Source organism: Dermacentor andersoni, chromosome 11, assembly GCF_023375885.2.
Source record: "Dermacentor andersoni chromosome 11, qqDerAnde1_hic_scaffold, whole genome shotgun sequence".
Taxonomy (NCBI): Eukaryota; Metazoa; Arthropoda; class Arachnida; order Ixodida; family Ixodidae; genus Dermacentor; species Dermacentor andersoni.
Genome location: NC_092824.1, coordinates 44,232,828 through 44,251,300, shown reverse-complemented (window position 1 = coordinate 44,251,300; position 18,473 = coordinate 44,232,828). Strand labels below are relative to the sequence as shown.

At 48.1% G+C, this 18,473-nt stretch overlaps 1 long non-coding RNA gene across 1 annotated transcript in view; it reads right to left on the bottom strand.

Annotated features, from left to right (window-relative positions):
- LOC140214203 (uncharacterized) overlaps positions 1-18,473 on the bottom strand; it is a 51,921-nt gene that overhangs the window by 13,735 nt on the left and 19,713 nt on the right. The window contains exon 2 of the long non-coding RNA XR_011891125.1: positions 1,438-1,835. This is a non-coding gene — a long non-coding RNA (uncharacterized lncRNA). The remainder of the gene's footprint in view (positions 1-1,437; positions 1,836-18,473) is intronic.

Genomic DNA, 18,473 nt, shown 5'->3' with positions numbered 1-18,473 from the left:
GATTTATTGGGCCCTTTCTGTCATCAACATCGGGCAATAAATGGGTCAACGTGGCTACCGACTACCCTACCACTACGCCGAAACAAAAGCTCTGCCTGAAGGTAGTGTGGCCGTGGTAGCGGAATTTTTCGTCGGAAATATCTTGCTACGACACGGTGCCCCGCAAGTGCTGATTACGGACCGAGCAGCGGCTTTTACAGCGGAGCTCACCCAAGCGATTCTGCAACAGAGCCGAACAAGCCACAGGAGGGCAACTGTGTACCACTCGCCAACGCGTTCCATTACGGAGAGGCTGAACAAGAGCCTCGTCAACATATCCGTAATGTACGTCGACGTTGAACACAGGATGTGGCATGCCGCCCTTCCATACGTAATCTTCGCTTACAACACCGCGGTGCAGGAAACAACGCATATGACTCCGTTCAAGCTGGTTTATGGAAGGAATCCGTCGACAACTCGCGACGCAATCCTACCACACGTCACTGACGAAGGAATCTTCGATGTTGCTACCAATATACAGCATTCCAAACAAGCCCGACAGCTCGCCCGCCTGCTGCACAAAGAACCAGCAGAGGATTGAAAGCCAGCTTTAATATTTTCCACGACGCTACGTAGAATACCCGCAGTATACAAGTGGCTATTTCCGGAGCTGTAGCAGCTGGGAGGGCCGCAATCTCTGCAAGCGTAGTTGGTGGCTGACGGCAACCGGTTGACGTCGGTGGAGCACAGCCTCTATGCTCGAGCATCTGCGGTACGCGATGCTGTTGGCAATCCTCCCACGTCCAGGCATTCTTCATTACAGTGTGTGTGTGTGTGTGTGTGCGTGTGCGTGTGCGTGTGCGTGTGCGTGTGCGTGTGTGTGTGTGTGTGTGTGTGCGTGCGTGCGTGCGTGCGTGCGTGTGTGTGTGCGCGTGCGTGTGTGTGTGCGTGTGTGCGTGTGTTATGTGCGCGTGCGCGCGTGCGTGCGTGTGTGCGCGCCTGCGTGCGTGATCGTTCGTCCACGTATTTGTGGGCAGCCGGGCTCCCCTGTAAGTTTCGGTGGCGGCCCCCGGACTCGTTAAGCTCTTCCGCGAGTTTAAGCCGTGCATAGCAGCTCACGCGAGTTCACGGGGCCAAGAAATCAGGCTCAAAACAAAACAAGGACGACCGGGTTAGCGCTACGACTCCGAAATGAAAGTTTATTTGCTAATAGTTCGTTACAGCGATTTTAATTCTGGCAATAACCTTTCAGTCGGACGTCCGCGTTTGTGCGTAGTCGTGCTTGCTTTCTGTTAAGCTTGACTTCTCTATGGCGCACTAACTTCTAATCTATTCAATTCCACCTCGCTATTGACCCATGCAAGGCATCCGCTTAGGCGACCGTGTCTAGAGTTTGGTTGCGTGCGGTTGGACGCGGCCGCATGCCCTCACAACGGAAGAGGATCGTGCGCCACTTACCGAAGATATGGTGCAATAGCTTCCTTGCCCAGCGGCTGGAGATCTCGTCGGCCACGGCAAGCATCAGCCTTTCGTTGTAGTCATTCTTCGGCGCATACACAATATCCGTCACTATATTGGGCATGAAAGCAGAACTGGCGTCCACCTCCTCAGAATCCCTGCTTAGTGGCTCAGCCGGTTTATGGCCAATCGTCAGGAATAGAAAAATCAAACCCACTAGTAAGATCTCTATCGCTGTGGCAAAGTAGTGGCGACGTATGCCTTGGAGGTACAGCGTGCGCCATAAAAACATCTTCACGTTGCCCAACATCGTTGCCCAACGTCGGCTCCGGGGGCGACTGAAGACTGACACTGCTGCTGACGACAAATAGGTTGGCCAGGTCTAAGGCTGGGATGTCCTGAAAAGAAGCAGTGAAGGCGTTCAAATCACAAGTATAAGCCCCTTGTCACATTTCGCATTTTCATTTGCCCTTGAACGTGTTCTGATCAACGCACAAAAATTCAAATCAAACACGATAAACATTTGCTGCTATATTGGATCTCGGAGTTTGCAGCGCTCTACCTTTTCTGGGCCGCAGTTTGCTTAGATCAGCTTCAGAGCGCCAAGACAAGAGATGCTCACGGCTCAGTGTTCGCAACCCTTGGAGCATTACTCTGCAGCAACGTCCCGATTAAGCCCTATAGTTCAACTCAAGCAAGCCCGTAATGTTCGGACTCACACTGTCAAGGCATTGCGGGACGAGAAAAAAGCAGAACGTTTCCTCAGAAAGTAAGTTATATTTAGCATGTTTACTTACATGCAACATGCTACTAGGGCATTCACAAAATAAAGGATGCTACAGAATTTCTGAGAATCCTCTACTAATGCGCAGCATCCTTTAGCTCGTCTGCTACTTCAATTTTGCTTGCTTATTCACCTATTTTATGCATGTCCACGCAACACTAACAATTATCTATTATAACACTATTCTAGCGAGTCAATGTAAAATTGAGCAATTTTGCATTTGTTTTGCAACATAAGGTATCAGCTGAGCTAACACGCCGTCACAACCCGTCTTTTTTGCAACATCACAGCTTTATCTTTGTTGTCCTTTTGTTTACTTTCGTTCTTCATCTTCCTTTTGTTACGATCTTGGCGCCACGAAGGTGACGTCACCAGTTTTTTTCTTTTTCTAGGGCTGTCACAATCATCTACCACTACACTATTATAACAATTACACGTGTTCCTTATTTTCTTTTTTCGTTACGACTTTGACGCGGTGACAACTACCTCGGGCGTTATAACGTAAAGCTATTCCAAATTTTTCTTTTCCAATTATGCAATCAGCCCAGCACGCTTGGTAAAAACATTCTCGGACCACCCCCACTTCGCCTGTCTTCCATGCGACGTCACGAAAACCGCGAAAACGCCCCGTTTGATATATGTGCACACTGATTATGCATAAATATACCAAACTAAAAAAAGAAATTATTTCTGATTTGATGCTTTCTTTAGCCATTCGCCATCTGCTATTGGTCAAGCAATTTCAGCCTGCACTCACTTCTTCTGTCTGTCACGCGACGTCCTAAAAGCACGAGAACTCACCCGTTGAAAGTGACGTATACACGTCAAAGCCACGTTAAGGTGCCGAAATAAACTGTTTTTTTTTTAATAGTCGTGCAGTACCCCGTTCCAAAAATTATAGAAGAGGGATGCCCGTCGATCGCTCGGGCAATGGCAAGTCGGCACTACTGCGGAGCACGGATTTATTTGCGTATAATGAAACTTTTACCTTGCAGCATAACATTATCGAGTGCTTTCGGCGCATATACGGCATTGTTTTGTTCAACTGCATTCAAGTTTATTACACACAGTAGGAATGATACATAGTTGTGCATATGTAGAAGGTATTAAGGTTTAAACACCGCTGGCAGGACCTCCTGTGAAACAAAGCGTGTAACACTACAAACTAAAAAACAAAGCGAACGAAAGAGAGAACATATGTTGCAAAATAATATTGGCACGCACTAGTTACGCTAGAATTCGAGGACGAAGAAGTGTGCGTTGTAGCGGCTGCAAAAACGAACTGTAAACGGCCGTTCGCTTAGAACTGACTGACTGGCTTTTTCTCTCGTGACAAACTGGTGGAGGCGCTGGGTACGCATCCATCGTATGCCTACGGGTCCTGAACCAGAAGCTACTGGCGCCAGTACCTCGGGGACGGCAGAAATCTATCGAAGCAGCCGTCGCCTCCAAGGTCTTCCACCGCAATACAGTCCCCTGGCAAGCTCCGGGAGGAAGATGTCATCAACTACCGCAAGCCAAACCGAGGGGATCCCAAACGCTCCCGTACCATGCATTCTCAACGCGCCTCGCACGCCTAACCCATTCCATGGCGACGCCTTTGAGGACGTTGAAGACTGGTTGGACCATTTCGACCGGGTCGCCGCCTTTAACGACTGGGACGATCGCCGTAAGTTGAAGAACGTCTACTTTTCCCTTTTAGACGCGGCGAGAGTATGGTACGAGAACCACGAAGCCTCATTTACCAGCTGGCAGGAGTTTTACCGACTGCTTTGCGAAGCCTTCTGCACTCCCGAAAGGAAGGAAAGAGCCGAACAGGCACTGTCTTCGAGGTTCCAAATGCCAAACGAAACCGTCGCCATGTTCGTCGAAGACATGACGCGATTGTTCCGTCGGGCCGATCCACTAATGCCAGAAGATAAGAAGGTGCGTCTGTTAATGCGAGGCGTAAAGGAACAGCTTTTTGCGGGCCTCGTGCGCAATCCTCCTACAACAGTCTCTCAGTTCGTTCGTGAGGCAACAGTGATGGAACGTATGCTTCGGCTGCGGCTCTCGCAGTATGAACGCCAGACCACCATGACTGCTGCATGTTCTCTCGTACCTGCAAATGATGACAGGGAGTCACTTACCGAGCTAATACGACAAATTGTTCGAGAACTGCAGAAGTCCTATGCATCGACTCCGGCACCTCCCAGTGCCGCGGTTCTTACGGATGTCATTCGGGAAGAAATCGGCAAAGTGGTTCATCCCTCGCCACCAACACGACCCGAACCTCCCACGTTCTCGTACGCGGATGCTCTTCGGGCTTGCGCACCGTCGACGGGCCGTTTTTCGCAGCCGCCTGCCGGGATTTCTCGACGCTCCCCAAGTCCGATCCACCGCACGAATCCACAAGCACCATTTCATCCTGGTCCGCGCAAATCTACAATATGGCGCGCCCCCGACAACAGTCCGTTGTGCTATCACTGCGGGGAGGCTGGTCACATGTATCGCGATTGCCAGTACCGACGGATCGGTCTGCGGGGATACCATCCGGACGCCCGTTGCCCGCGCTATGGCGAACGCCCGCACGAAATCGAGCAATACTTAGAAAGTAACCGGCTTCCTCCTGCCCAACAGCGAAGACAGTCACGGTCGCCTTCACCTCGTCGGTACGCGTCACCGAACCGTGCTCGACCCGCCTTTGATTCCGCTGGAGTCAACGGTGGAAGCCCGCGCCGGGGAAACTGAAAACGGCGACCTCCGGGGGTGAGGCCGCTGTCATGCGAACCGTCAAATATCCTCCGCCGACGCCATCCCCTCGCGACGTACCGCTGACGCCTTCATTCGAAACTGCAAGAAGAACTTCTGCTGCTATTACTGCTTCAATCGACGGTTATCCGGTAACTGCACTTGTAGATACGGGAGCTGACTACTCGGTTATGAGTGCCTCACTGGCGACTCGGCTACGCAAGGTGCTGACAGCGTGGGACGGCCCACATCTGATTACGGCTGGAGGACACCTCGTGTCACCCATTGGACGATGCACCGCCAGACTTGAAATTTCTACTTCGACTTTCGTAGCGTCTTTCCTTGTGCTGCCCAAGTGTTCTCGGCTAGTTATACTGGGCATGGATTTTCTCCAGGAATATGGGGCGATCATTAACCTTCGTGACTTGTTCGTGACTTTTTCTAACTATGTTTCGTCGGATTCGAGTGTGGAGGATGAACATCACCGCGCGGCTTTACGCGTGGTCGATGACTGCGTGACGTTACCGCCTCGAAGTAGCATCTTCGTCCTCGTTGAATGCCCCCAAGAACAACTAGGAATAGGCATCGCCGAAGGTAACCTCACCATATTGCTGGATCGCGAAGTTGGCGTCGCACGAGGTCTCGTAGAGCTCCAACATAGGCAAACCACGATTCTAGTTACCAACTTCAGTGGCGAATACAAGCACTTTGCGAGACATACCACCATGGCCTACTTTGAAACGGTGGCCGAGTCCAACGCCTGTGCTTCGGTAACGACAATCTCGATTCCGGAACCCAGCGATGTGGACTTGACCAGTCACATCAACGTCAACCCACAGCTCGACCAAAACGAGAAGGAGAGGCTCCTTACTCTGCTATCGTCATTTAGCGACTGTTTCGCCACCACGTCGAAGGTCAAACAGACTCCTTTAATCAAACACAGAATCATCACTGAACCGACCGTCCAACCTGTTCGCCAACACGCTTATCGCGTGTCGCAAAGAGAACAGGATGCTATTCGTCGTCAAGTGAAACAAATGCTCGACGATGATGTGATTCAACCATCGACAAGTCCTTGGGCTTCACCTGTTGTATTAGTTAAAAAGAAAGACGGTTCACTAAGATTCTGTGTCGATTATCGCAAACTGAACAAGGTCACGAAAAAAGACGTTTACCCACTTCCTCGAATTGACGACTCCTTGGATCGCCTGCGACATGCCCGTTACTTTTCTTCAATGGATCTGCGTAGTGGGTACTGGCAAATTGAAGTTGACGAACGGGACCAGGAAAAAACGGCGTTTATAACACCCGACGGTCTCTATCAATTTAAGGTCCTCCCTTTTGGATTGTGTTCCGCTCCGGCCACATTTCAACGCATGATGGACACAGTTTTATCTGACCTCAAGTGGAACTCCTGTTTAGTCTACTTAGACGACGTAGTTGTTTTTTCCACCACGTTTGAACAACACATCCAGCGGCTTGAGGCGGTTCTTCAAGCTATCCGCACCGCCGGCCTCTCCCTGAAGCCCGAAAAATGTCACTTTGGCTACGAGGAGCTCAAATTTCTAGGTCATATTGTCAGCAGCACCGGTGTGCGCCCTGACCCTGACAAAGCCCTGGCAGTTGCTCTGTTCCCGATACCGAAGACAAAACACGATGTCCGCCGATTTTTAGGGCTTTGCGCGTATTACCGCCGTTTTGTACCCAATTTTTGTGAAATTGCCGAACCTTTGCAACGACTCATCAAGAACGACGTCACATTCGTTTGGGGCCCGGCACAATCCGACGCCTTCCACGACCTTCAGCGACGTCTACAGACACCACCGATCCTTGGTCACTTTGACGCCGAGGCGGACACAGAAGTGCATACTGATGCTAGTAACGTTGGTCTCGGAGCGACACTCGTACAGTTTCAAGCTGGTGTTGAGCGCGTTATTGCGTATGCCAGCCGAACCTTGTCTGCTGCTGAAAAAAACTACTCAGCAACTGAAAAAGAATGTCTGGCAGTCATATGGGCTATCCAGAAGTTCCGCCCATACCTGTACGGACGCCCCTTCCGTGTCGTCAGCGACCACCACTCTCTCTGCTGGCTGGCGAATCTCAAAGATCCTTCAGGCCGTCTCGCAAGATGGAGCCTTCGGTTGCAGGAATTTGATGTGACCATCGTCTATAAGTCTGGCCAGAAACACACTGACGCCGACTGTCTCTCCCACGCCCCCGTCGAACCCGCACCACTAGATACTGACGACGATTCTGGTTTTCTTTGTACTCTCCCGTCTTTAAACCTTGCTCAACAGCAACGCCAAGATTCCGAGCTCCAGCCCTTGATTGAATACCTTGAAGGAAGCCGCCCACAACCCCCACGGCAGTTCGTGCGTCACTTGTCCTCTTTCTGCCTACGTGGCGACATCCTGTACAAGCGGAACTTTCACCCTACGGCAACCGTTTTCCTGCTCGTTGTTCCCACTACTCTCCGCGACGACGTTCTACGTGCATGCCACGACGAACCAACGTCCGGGCATCTTGGTTTCACGCGTACTCTCGCGAGGATCAAGCAGAAGTACTATTGGCGAAAACTCACAAAAACCGTGAAGCAGTACGTCAGAAGTTGTCGAGATTGCCAGCGCCGCAAAGTTCCACCACTGAAACCAGCCGGTCTGCTTCAGCCTGTCCGACCTCCTTGCTCACCTTTTGAACAAGTCGGGATGGATTTACTCGGCCCATTTCCCAAGTCTTCGGCTGATAACCGCTGGATCGTTGTCGCCACCGATTATCTCACTCGATACTGCGAAACACAAGCCGTTCAGCGAGCTACTGCTTCAGATGTTGCTAACTTCTTTATCAAAAATATCGTCCTTCGACATGGTGCTCCCGCTGTCGTCATCACAGACCGTGGTACGGCCTTCACTGCCCAGTTGGTCCGAGATATTCTGCAGCTGAGCGGAACAACGCACCGTACGGCAACTGCGTATCACCCGCAGACTAACGGTTTAACTGAGCGTCTCAACAAAACGATTGCGGACATGCTTTCCATGTATGTTGCCACGGATCATAAAAATTGGGACGAACTGCTCCCGTATGTGACATTCGCGTACAACACTGCCCTACAAGAAACCACCGGGTTTCCTCCTTTTCGTCTGGTCTACAGACGCGACGTCACCACTATGCTCGACGTGATGCTCCTACCAACTTCGTCTCAACCTACCGCACCAGATACCCACGCCTTTGTTCAGCGTGCCGAAGCGGCGCGGCACCTTGCACGGCAACGAATTCTATCCCGACAAAGTCAAGATGCTCGTCGATACAACATATGCCATCGAGACGTCACATACAACCCGGGAGATCTTGTATGGGTTTGGACCCCTATACGTCAACGAGGCCGGTCAGAAAAATTATTGCGCCGATACTTTGGACCCTACATAGTATTGCGTCATCTAAGTCCTGTCAACTACGAAGTTATTCCAGCCGACACTTCGCACCACTCCCGTAGACCACGTTCCTCTGACATTGTTCACGTTACCAGGATGAAGCCCTACCATTCGCGCTGACTCTCATCCACAAACTTTGAGATGCGGCCCCTGTCGTCACGTCCGTTGTCTTTCTCATTTCTTTTATTTTTTCCGTGTGGCATTTAACATCTCCCCAACTTTATTTATTTATTTATTTATTTTTTTTGGGGGGAGGGGTAATGGCACGCACTAGTTACGCTAGAAGTCGAGGAAGAAGAAGTGTGCGTTGTAGCGGCTGCAAAAACGAACTGTAAACGGCCGTTCGCTTAGAACTGACTGACTGGCTTTTTCTCTCGTGACAATATGCATATACAAATGCATCAATAGCGTTCATTGGTAGATTGATTACTTATAGTTAAAAAAACATAATTTGTTTTGGGTTTTTCTTAAACATATGCAAGCATTATACAGATTCCATATGAGTGCGTCAAATATTCCAAAATGTTACTGAAGAAAGCACAGTGGATCTACCACAGTTAGTACAAATAGCAGGTAAGATCAACTTCCGTTGGCTAGCGAAGCGAGTATAATTGGGATGAGAGAGCACATGTTGGGGGAAAATGTCTAAAGGGAGGTCATTGTTAAACATTTTAAAGAATATAATGCCTATATGAGGGAAATAAAGGCTAGGCAAATGCGACGTATTAAGATCAACAAAAATGAAAAAGAAGGTAAGAACTGTGGAGCGAATTTAATATTGCGAACTGCTTGTTTCTAGAGTATAATTAATAGGGAGAGGTAAACGAAGTATGTATGGCCCTATCAAGAGATGCAGTAGTTTATATTGCTGTGTATAGAGGCATATTCTATACAGGAATTCTATAGCATTAACGAGAGGGTGGCAGGTCTTGTTGTGAAACTTTATAAGCGGTACAAATTGAAGGTCGTACAGGTCTACGCCCCTACATCCAGTCATGATGACCAGGAAGTAAAAGCTTCTATGAAGACGTGGAACCAGCGATGGGTAAAGTAAAAACTAAATACACTATACTGATGGGCGACTTCAATGCCAGGGCAGGCAAGAAGCAGGCTGCAGACAAGTCAGTGGGGGAATATGGAATAGGCTCTAGGAATTGCAGGGGAGAGTTATTAGTAGAGTTTGAAGAACAGAATAGTATGCGGATGATGACTACCTCCTTCCGCAAGCGGGATAGCCGAAAGTGGACGTGGAGGCGCCTGAATGGCGAGAGTAGAAATGAAATAGACTTTATACTCTGCGCTAACCTTGGCATCATACAAGATGTGGACGTGCTCGGCAAGGTGCGCTGCAGTGACCATAGGATGGTAAGAACTCGAAGTATCCTAGACTTGAGCTGGATACGGAAGAAATTGGTACATAAGAAGCCGATCAATGAGTTAGCGGTAACAGGGAAAAGAGAGGAATTCCGGATCAAGCTACAGAACAGGTATTCGGCCTTAACTCAGAAAAAGGACCTTAGTGTTGAAGATATGAACGACAATCTTATGGGCATCATTAAGGAATGTGCAATAGAAGTCGGAGGTAACTCCCTTAGACAGGATGCCAGTAAGCTATCAAAGGAGACGAAAGATCTGATCAAGAAATGCCAATGTATGAAAGCCTCTAACCCTACAGCTCGAATAGAACTGGTGGAACTTTCGAAGTTAATCAACAAGCGTAAGACAGCTGACATAAGGAAGTATAATATGGATAGAATTTAACATGCTCTCAGGAACGGAGGAAGTCTAAAAGCTGTTAAGAAGAAATTAGGAATATGAAAGAATCAGATGTATGCGTTAAGAGACAAAGCCGGCAATATCATGGATGACATCCTTCAAGTGGCTGAGGAGTTCTATACAGATTTATACAATACCAGTGGCACCCATCACGATAATGGAAGAGAGAATAGCCTAGAGGAATTTGAAATCCCACAAGTAACGCCGGAAGAAGTAAAGAAAGGCTTGGCAGCTATGCAAAGGGGGAAGGCAGCTGGGGAGGATCAGGTAACAGTAGATTTGTTGAAGGATGGTGCGCAGATTGTTCTAGAAAAACTGGCCAGCCTGTATACGCAACGCCTCATGACTTCGAGCGTACCCGAATCTTCTAAGAACGCTAACATACTAATCCATAAGAAAGGAGACGCCAAAGACTTGAAAAATTATAGACCAATCAGCTTACTGGCCGTTGCCTACAAATTATTTACTAAGGTATTTGCAAATAGAATCAGGAACACCTTAGACTTTCGTCAACCAACGAAACAGGCAGGATTCCGTAAAGGCTACTCAACAATAGACCATATTCACACTATCAATCGGGCGATAAAAAAATGTGCGGAATATAACCAACCCTTATATATAGCTTTCAATGATTACGAGAAAGCATTCGATTCAGTCGAAACCTCAGCAGTCATTGAGGCATTATGGAATCAGGGTGTAGACGAGCCGTATGTAAAAATACTGAACGATATCTATAGCGGCTCCACAGCCACCGTAGTCCTCCATAAAGAAAGCAACAAAATCCCAATAAAGAAAGGCGTCAGACAGGGAGATACGATCCCTCCAATGGCATTCACAGCGTGTTCACAACAGGTATTCCGAGACCTGGATTGGGAATAATTGGGGATAATAGTTGTTGGAGAATACCTTAGTAACTTACCATTCGCTGTTGATATTGCCTTGCTTAGTAACTCAAGGGGCCAACTGCAATGCATGCTCACTGACCTGGAGAGGCAAAGCAGACGGGTGGTTCTAAAAATTAATCTGCAGAAAACTAAAGTATTATTTACCAGTCTCGGAAGAGAACAGCAGTTTACGATAGGTAGCGAGGCACTGGAAGTGGTAAGGGAATACATCTACTTAGGACAGGAACTGTGGATCTGGATCATGAGACTGAAATAATCAGAAGAATAAGAAAGGGCTATGGTGCATTTGGCAGGCTTTCTCAGATCATGAACAGCAGGTTACCATTATCCCTCAAGAGAAAAGTGTATAACAGCTGTGTCTTACCAGTACTCACGTACAGGGCAGAAACCTGGAGGTTTACGAAAAGTGTTCTACTTAAATTGAGGACGACGCAACGAGCTATGGAAAGAAGAATGATGGTTGTAACGTTAAGGGATAAGAAAAGACCAGATTGGGTGAGGGAACAAACGCGAGTTAATGACATCTTAGTTGAAATCAAGAAAAAGAAATGGGCATGGGCTGGACATGTAATGAGGAGGGAAGATAACCGATGGTCATTAAGGGCTACGGACTGGGTTCCAAGGGAAGGGAAGCGTAGAAGGGGGCGGCAGAAAGTTAGGTGGGCGGATGAGATGAAGAAGTTTGCAGGGACAACATGGCGACAATTAGTACATGGCCGCGGTAGTTGGAGAACTATGGGAGAGGCCTTTGCCCTGCAGTGGGCGCAACCAGGCTGATGATGATGATAATGGTGATGATAAAGGCATATTATAGTGTTGTAAGTACATGAAGGCGGAAACAAAACCTGGTTTCAAGGAGGGCACGTATGCGAAAAGGTATTCTAAGGCAGGCAGACGAAATGCGACAAGAAGCCCTTAAAGCTATCGCGTTAACATACAGTAAAGGTGCCTAGCGGAATGTTTATGGCGGAACGCTGGCCTAAATTTTCTTGTTAAGCGATACCATCGATCTTGTGAGAGGTCATAGCAGGAACGTGAATGAAACAAAGTATATTTTAAAAAGCAGTTGGTGTAAACAGTGCGTACGAATTGACACATGTACTTGTTTATAGGGTGACCACGTTTCACCGTTTTACAAATCTTATCGGTAAGCGCAGGGCGCACCTGCTTGTATCGGAGGTTTCGCAAATGCTTTCGGTGATCTATCCGCTGTCAGCTGTCATCGAACCTTGTTTGATCGGATTACACGTATGTGCGACGTGAAATGTGTAGTACTCTCTGGAAGACACACGGGCACCAGCGACTACTGTGGCACCTTCGATGGCCCTCGTATAAAAGCCGACGTGCTTCACCCACTGATCAGATTTTCGACGACCGTCGACTGTGTTCGTCACTATCGCTCTTTGAGTGTAGCCTGTTGTTGAAGGCACAGGTTCGCCCAATAAAACGCTAGTTTCGTCATTCACAGTTTTGCTGTCTTCACCGTCACTGCTCGTGACATCTGGTGGAGGCGCTGGGTACGTACATGCACCAAACGCCCCCGCAAATCTGTGACCCAATGCGGAACCCGAAAACAGCACCAACGTCACCCCGTACCATCGAGCAAGCTACACTTGCCCCCGGAGCACGGTCTTCTACCCATGTAGAGTAGATGGATCAACACCAAATCAACGAAATGGGGACAACAGCATCGCCATGAATGGTAGTGCTTTAGGAACCCAGGGAGCCACCTACTTTCCGCGGAGCTTCAACAGAAGACCTAGAAATTTTGCTGAAGATATTCGAGAGGCTGTCAGCGTACAACAAGGGGAACCCTGAACGTAAGTTGCGTGATGTCTATTTCTCATTGGAAGGCTCGGCCATTACTCGTTTCAAAAACCGAGAGTCCTCGTTAACAGCATGGCAGCTGCTCTGCAGCGAGTTCCTCAAGACTTTCACAAGCGTCGTCACAAGAGAAAGGGCCGAAGTTCTACTACAAGCCTAAGCGCAGCTCCCTTAACGAGAACGTCGTGGTGTTCACGGAAAATATGACTCGTGTTTTCGGTAACGCCGACCTACAAATGTCTGAGCAGAAGAAAGTACGTCTTCTCTTGCATGGTGTAAAACAAGAACTCTTCATCGAACTTATGCGCAACCCACCCACAATCACAGCCGAATTGCTGTTAGAAGCAACGACGATAGAGAAGACGTTAGAACGGCGCACCAGGCAATTCAATCGCCGCTCAATGCCGGACTTTACAGAAGTTCAAGCAGTCTCTTCCGATGACTGGCGACACACAATCAAACAAGTTTTGCGTGAAGAACTCCAGAAGATGTTCCCAGCATCGCAGTCCCAAGTTAAGAGGTAGCTTTAGCTCGGGTGTAAATACATGTAAAAGGAGAATTCATTTTCCTCGGTAACCACTGCACCAACTTTGACGAGGTTTGTTGCGTTTAAAAGAAAAACTTAGTCTAGTGACAGTTTGTTTTGAATTTTTTATTTAGCTTCTAAATTTTTTATTAAAAATTGGCGAAAATCAAACTTTTTCAAAAAACAGCACTATCAAGTTTACAACTCTGTAACTCAAAAACAAGAAGGGCTAATACAATTCTGTGAATTGCATCTAATAGTACATAGAAAGAGGGCAAATTTAATATCCTACACATGAATCTAAAAAAATTAAGTAATATGGAAATACAGCTTTTGCAGAACCTTTGTAAACAACGTAACAAATTCACGTAAGATATAAAATGACATGTCTCATTTGACCGCTATCAGTGGTCTAATCGATGCCGTTTACAGAACTGCGACATCTCTTTTTGATGCAGAGTTATGAATTTGTAAACTTCGTTCTATTTCTTTGAACTTTCAAATTTTTGAACATTCTTTTAAGAAAATTCAGAACCTAAATCGAAATTCCGCTTCCAACAGTCACTAGAATTTAACTTTCTCTCTCTAATGCAACAAATTTAATTAAAATCGGTCCAAAGTAAAACGTTTTTGCGCTTTACATGTATTTGAATAGGCCGCGTTGAAGTTAGGCCCGAGCTAAAGCTTTTTCTTAATTTGACTTCAGACGTAGTTCGGGATGAAATCCAGTGATCATTGGGAGTTCCCAAAGTACAGCCGGAATCGCAACATTGTCAGCCGGAAGCAATGACATACGTCGCCGTCGCGCTCCACCAGGCTCCCCCTCCACGTCCCCCCAGGGCCCTGTGATGCCGCAATACCGTAGCCAAGCGCACCCCCCCCCCCCCCCCCCCCCCGAACCGTCGGCCAGCTCGGGACACTTCATAACGCCCACGGAAATGTAAAGGTCGTTGCCCTCCAACAGTGCTCGCGACATTCCATTCTCGGCATAGACTTCCTGAACCCACACGGCGCAATCATCGACCTTAGGTCGAAATCGATGCCGCCATCCCCAAATCGAGCGATACCAACGAAGAGGCCTTACAGTCAGTGTGCCTTGAGTGTACTTGAAGACCAAGTTCGCTTCCCGTCTCATACCACCTCAGCGAAACACCCGCAGCCGCAGAAAGCTTCATCGAGGGCGACGAACGCATAGTGCTAGATCGAGAAATTCTCGTAGCAATATGGATTGCACGACTGCGCGGAGGAAAAGGGGCGGTGATGCTAGCCGCAACCAGGACTTCAAGCACGTCAACAAGGGCACGACCATCGAATAGCTCGAGGAAATTTCGGAAACCAGCAATGCGTTTGCCCTCTCAGATTCTGCCAAATCTACCGCGACGGCGATAGTTCCCGAACCGGTTTTCGACACCAATCTGAATAAGCACCAACCACTCGAAAGCCTTCTTCGACAATACAAAGACTGTTTTTCAAAGTCATCAAAAATTCCGCAAGGACAAATTTCAAATCATCGAATAATAACTAAAGAATTCACTCGACTACTAGAGCCCTTATCAAATGTAAACCCGATAGCAAAAAACTATAAAACAGCAAGTTGACGAAATGATGCGCGACCATATTACTCAGCCGCCGAAAAGCTGTGGTGTTAGTGAAGAGGGATGTAACTCTGTGCTTCTGCGTCAATTATCACCGCTTTCACAAAATAACGAAGAAGGACGTGTACCCCCTCCCCCAGATAGACGACGCATTAGACCGAATGTGCGATGCAAAGTACTTTTCATCTCAAGGCTGAACTTGAGGATCTCAAGACTGCTCATTGAAAAATTGAAGTCGACCAAAGGGATCGGGAGAATACCGCATTTGCACGTCAGACGGCGCCTTCGATTTCAAAGGGATGCACTTGAGAATTTGCTCTGCGCCTGCAACGTTCCAGCGCATGATTGGCACAATCTTGGCACGACTGCAGTGCCAGACTTGTCTCTCTACTTGGAGAACGTTGTAGTCATGGCCTTAAATTTCGAAGATCATGTGAGCTTGTGACAGTACAATAGGCCATCAAGTCATCAAGTAACCCTGTGAAGCCGGAAAGTGCCGCTTCGCTTACAATAAGTTTCAGTTCCTGGGCCACGTCATCGGCAAATCTAGTGCCCGCCCCGACTCGCAAAAGACATTTGCCATCGCAATGTTCCAGCAGCCGATCGATAATAAGGTGGTGCGTAGATTCCTTGGTATGTGTACCTAGTACATGCACTTTCTCAAGGACTTTTCGCACATCGCTGAGCCACTGGCACAACTAACTAAATGTTATGTAGAGTTCAAGTGGGAAACGCCTGAGGCCAACTTATTTCAAGAACTCAAACGACGCATGCAGTCACCACCGGTACTTGCGCACTTCGACAAGGAGGGCGATACAGAAATTCGCATTGACGCCAGTAGCCTAACCCTCGGTACCGTCCTAGTTCAGAGGAAAGATGGACTTCAACGGGATACATGTTACAGTGGCAGGTCGATATCAAAAGCGGAACGCAATTATTCTACGACTGAGAAGGAAGAGTTCACTATCAATTGGGCTGCAGCGAAATACCACCCTTACTTATGTGGCAGGCCGCTTAATTTCGCCAATGACCATCATGCGTTGTGTTGGCTAGCAATTTAAAGGACCCTTCAGGAAGCCTGGCGCAGTGAAAACTGAGACTGCAAGAATATGAAATACCTCTAATCTACAAGTCTGCAGTATAACACGTTGTTAGGCTAGTTGGTTCATAGTTTTCAAAAGATGAAGCGCCAACAGAGACAGTACACTAATGAAGCAAGAATGATGACTGGACAAGGCGCTTTGTCCTGTCATTTTTTTCCTGTATCAGTGAGCTGTTTCTGCTGGCATTTCATTTTTTTGAAAGCTACAAGTCCGGACGAAAACACTCTGATGCCGACTGCCTGCCTCGTGCTCCCGTGGACCCGCCGCCCTATGGTGACGAAGTTGAGGACGCGTTTCTCGCTACAATAAAGCAGACGACTTTTCCAAGCAGCAGCGACCGGACCCGGTGCTCAGAAGCCTTGCTGAGTACTTGCAAGGGAAGACCGCCTTTGTCCCGAGACTATTTACGCGAGGATTGCCTTCGTTGTTCTTAAGAAGTGAAGTCCTGGTGAAGTACTTTTTGTCAGCATGCACAAACTGCCTTTTCATTGTGCCCGAAGCACTCCGCTTAGAAGTCCTGCACGCCCTGCGCGATGATAAGACAGCCTAGAATTTCGGGTTTTCCCGTACGCTCGCAAAACTCCAAGTACTGTTGGCCACGCCTGACCACCGCCGTCACCCGTTACGTCATGTCGAGACTTCCAGAGGCGCAAGACACCACAGACAAGGCCTATACAATACGGTATACTAACGATTGAATGTCCATAGCAAGATTACAATAGAGGGACGGCCAAGGAATGCCACCGGTGGAGTGACCAAGGCGCCATGGCGATGATGGCATCGCACCAGTGGAATGACGAAGTTGTGACGACGATGGAGCAAACACAACGGCTTCATGACGAGGAAGTGACGACGACGACATGACCTAGTAAAAGTACAATTGGATGGCGGTGATTGTATGACGGCATAATTATGAAGGCCACGACAGCATAACGACGACCTAATGACGATAGTCGGATGACAAAGCTCGAGTGATGAGCATGTAATGACCATGAGGAAAAACGGCTTTGCGGCCCAAGCTACTACACTAGTTCACTAGTTAGGCGTAGAAGATGTGAGGATGACTTCATGACAAGATTCGGGGGACGAAGCTAGAATGATGAGGATGCAACGACCACGATGACATCACGACCACATGCGTAGTGACCCAAGCTTGCAGACAACTTAAGCCGCTGGGTCGACGTAAGAGGATGGATGGATGGATGGGGGGATGGATAGATGGATGGATGGATGGATGGATGGATGGATGGATGGATGGATGGATGGATGGATGGATGGATGGATGGATGGATGGATGGATGGATGGATGGACGGATGGATGGATGGACGGATGGACGGACGGACGGACGGACGGTTGGGTGCGTGGGTGGATGCGCTGGAAATGTCTGAAGTAGGCAAAGAATGCTGTGAAGTTTGCTCGTGTATGAACCTGAAATTTGGGGTGGGTTTGGTCCACTTAAATGTGAGAGTGGGCCAACTTCAAATTTCGAAGGTGCCAACTAGCAATTTGTGGTTAGGCCAACTTGAAATGCTGGTTGGGCAAACCTAATTTAGGGGTTGCACGAACGTGAAAATTGGACATGGGCCGAAATAAATTCGGGGATGGGCAAACTTGAAATTTGTGGGTGGGCAAACTTGGGGGTGCACTAACTTCAACTTTCAGGGTGGATCAACCTAATTTTCATAGTGGGCCAACTGATATTTGAGGAGGACCCAGCTTAAATTAAAGGATGGGCCAACTTAAAATTTGCAAGTGTACCAACCTAATTATGTGGGTGGGCAAATTTGAAATGCAGGGTGGGACAACTTAAATTTAGGTGGTGGGCCAATTTGAAGTTTAATGTGGGTAAACCTCAAATTTCTCAACGGGCAAATTTGAAATGTGTGGGAAGCCAACTTGAATTAGCAAGTGGACCAAGTTGAAACAAGGACATGAACGAAATTGAATTTGTTCGTGGGCGAATATGAAATTTGAATGCGGGCATACTGAAATTTGGCGATGGGCCATGTACAAATCTGGGGGATGGCTAACTAAAATTTATTGGTGGCCACTTGAACTTCGGGCGTCGGCCAACCTAAATTTGGGGTGGGCCAACTTGAGATTTTATGGTGGCCCAATGTCAAATAGAATTCGAGTTATGGACACCTCGCGAGCAAGCCAGTGCCTTGAGACGCTTGGCGCGTTTTCATTTAGGCCATACCGAGATACAGTCAGAATGCAGGCGAGGGCTTGAGTGGACCGGGAACGCGCGAATAATTTTGTCGCGATGCGTTTTCTCGATGCTAATGCCTTTTGTCGCTTTTCGCATTTCTGAGTGGCTATGTTCGACGCTCCGCCCGGCGTGCAGAGTCTAACGTAGCCGCT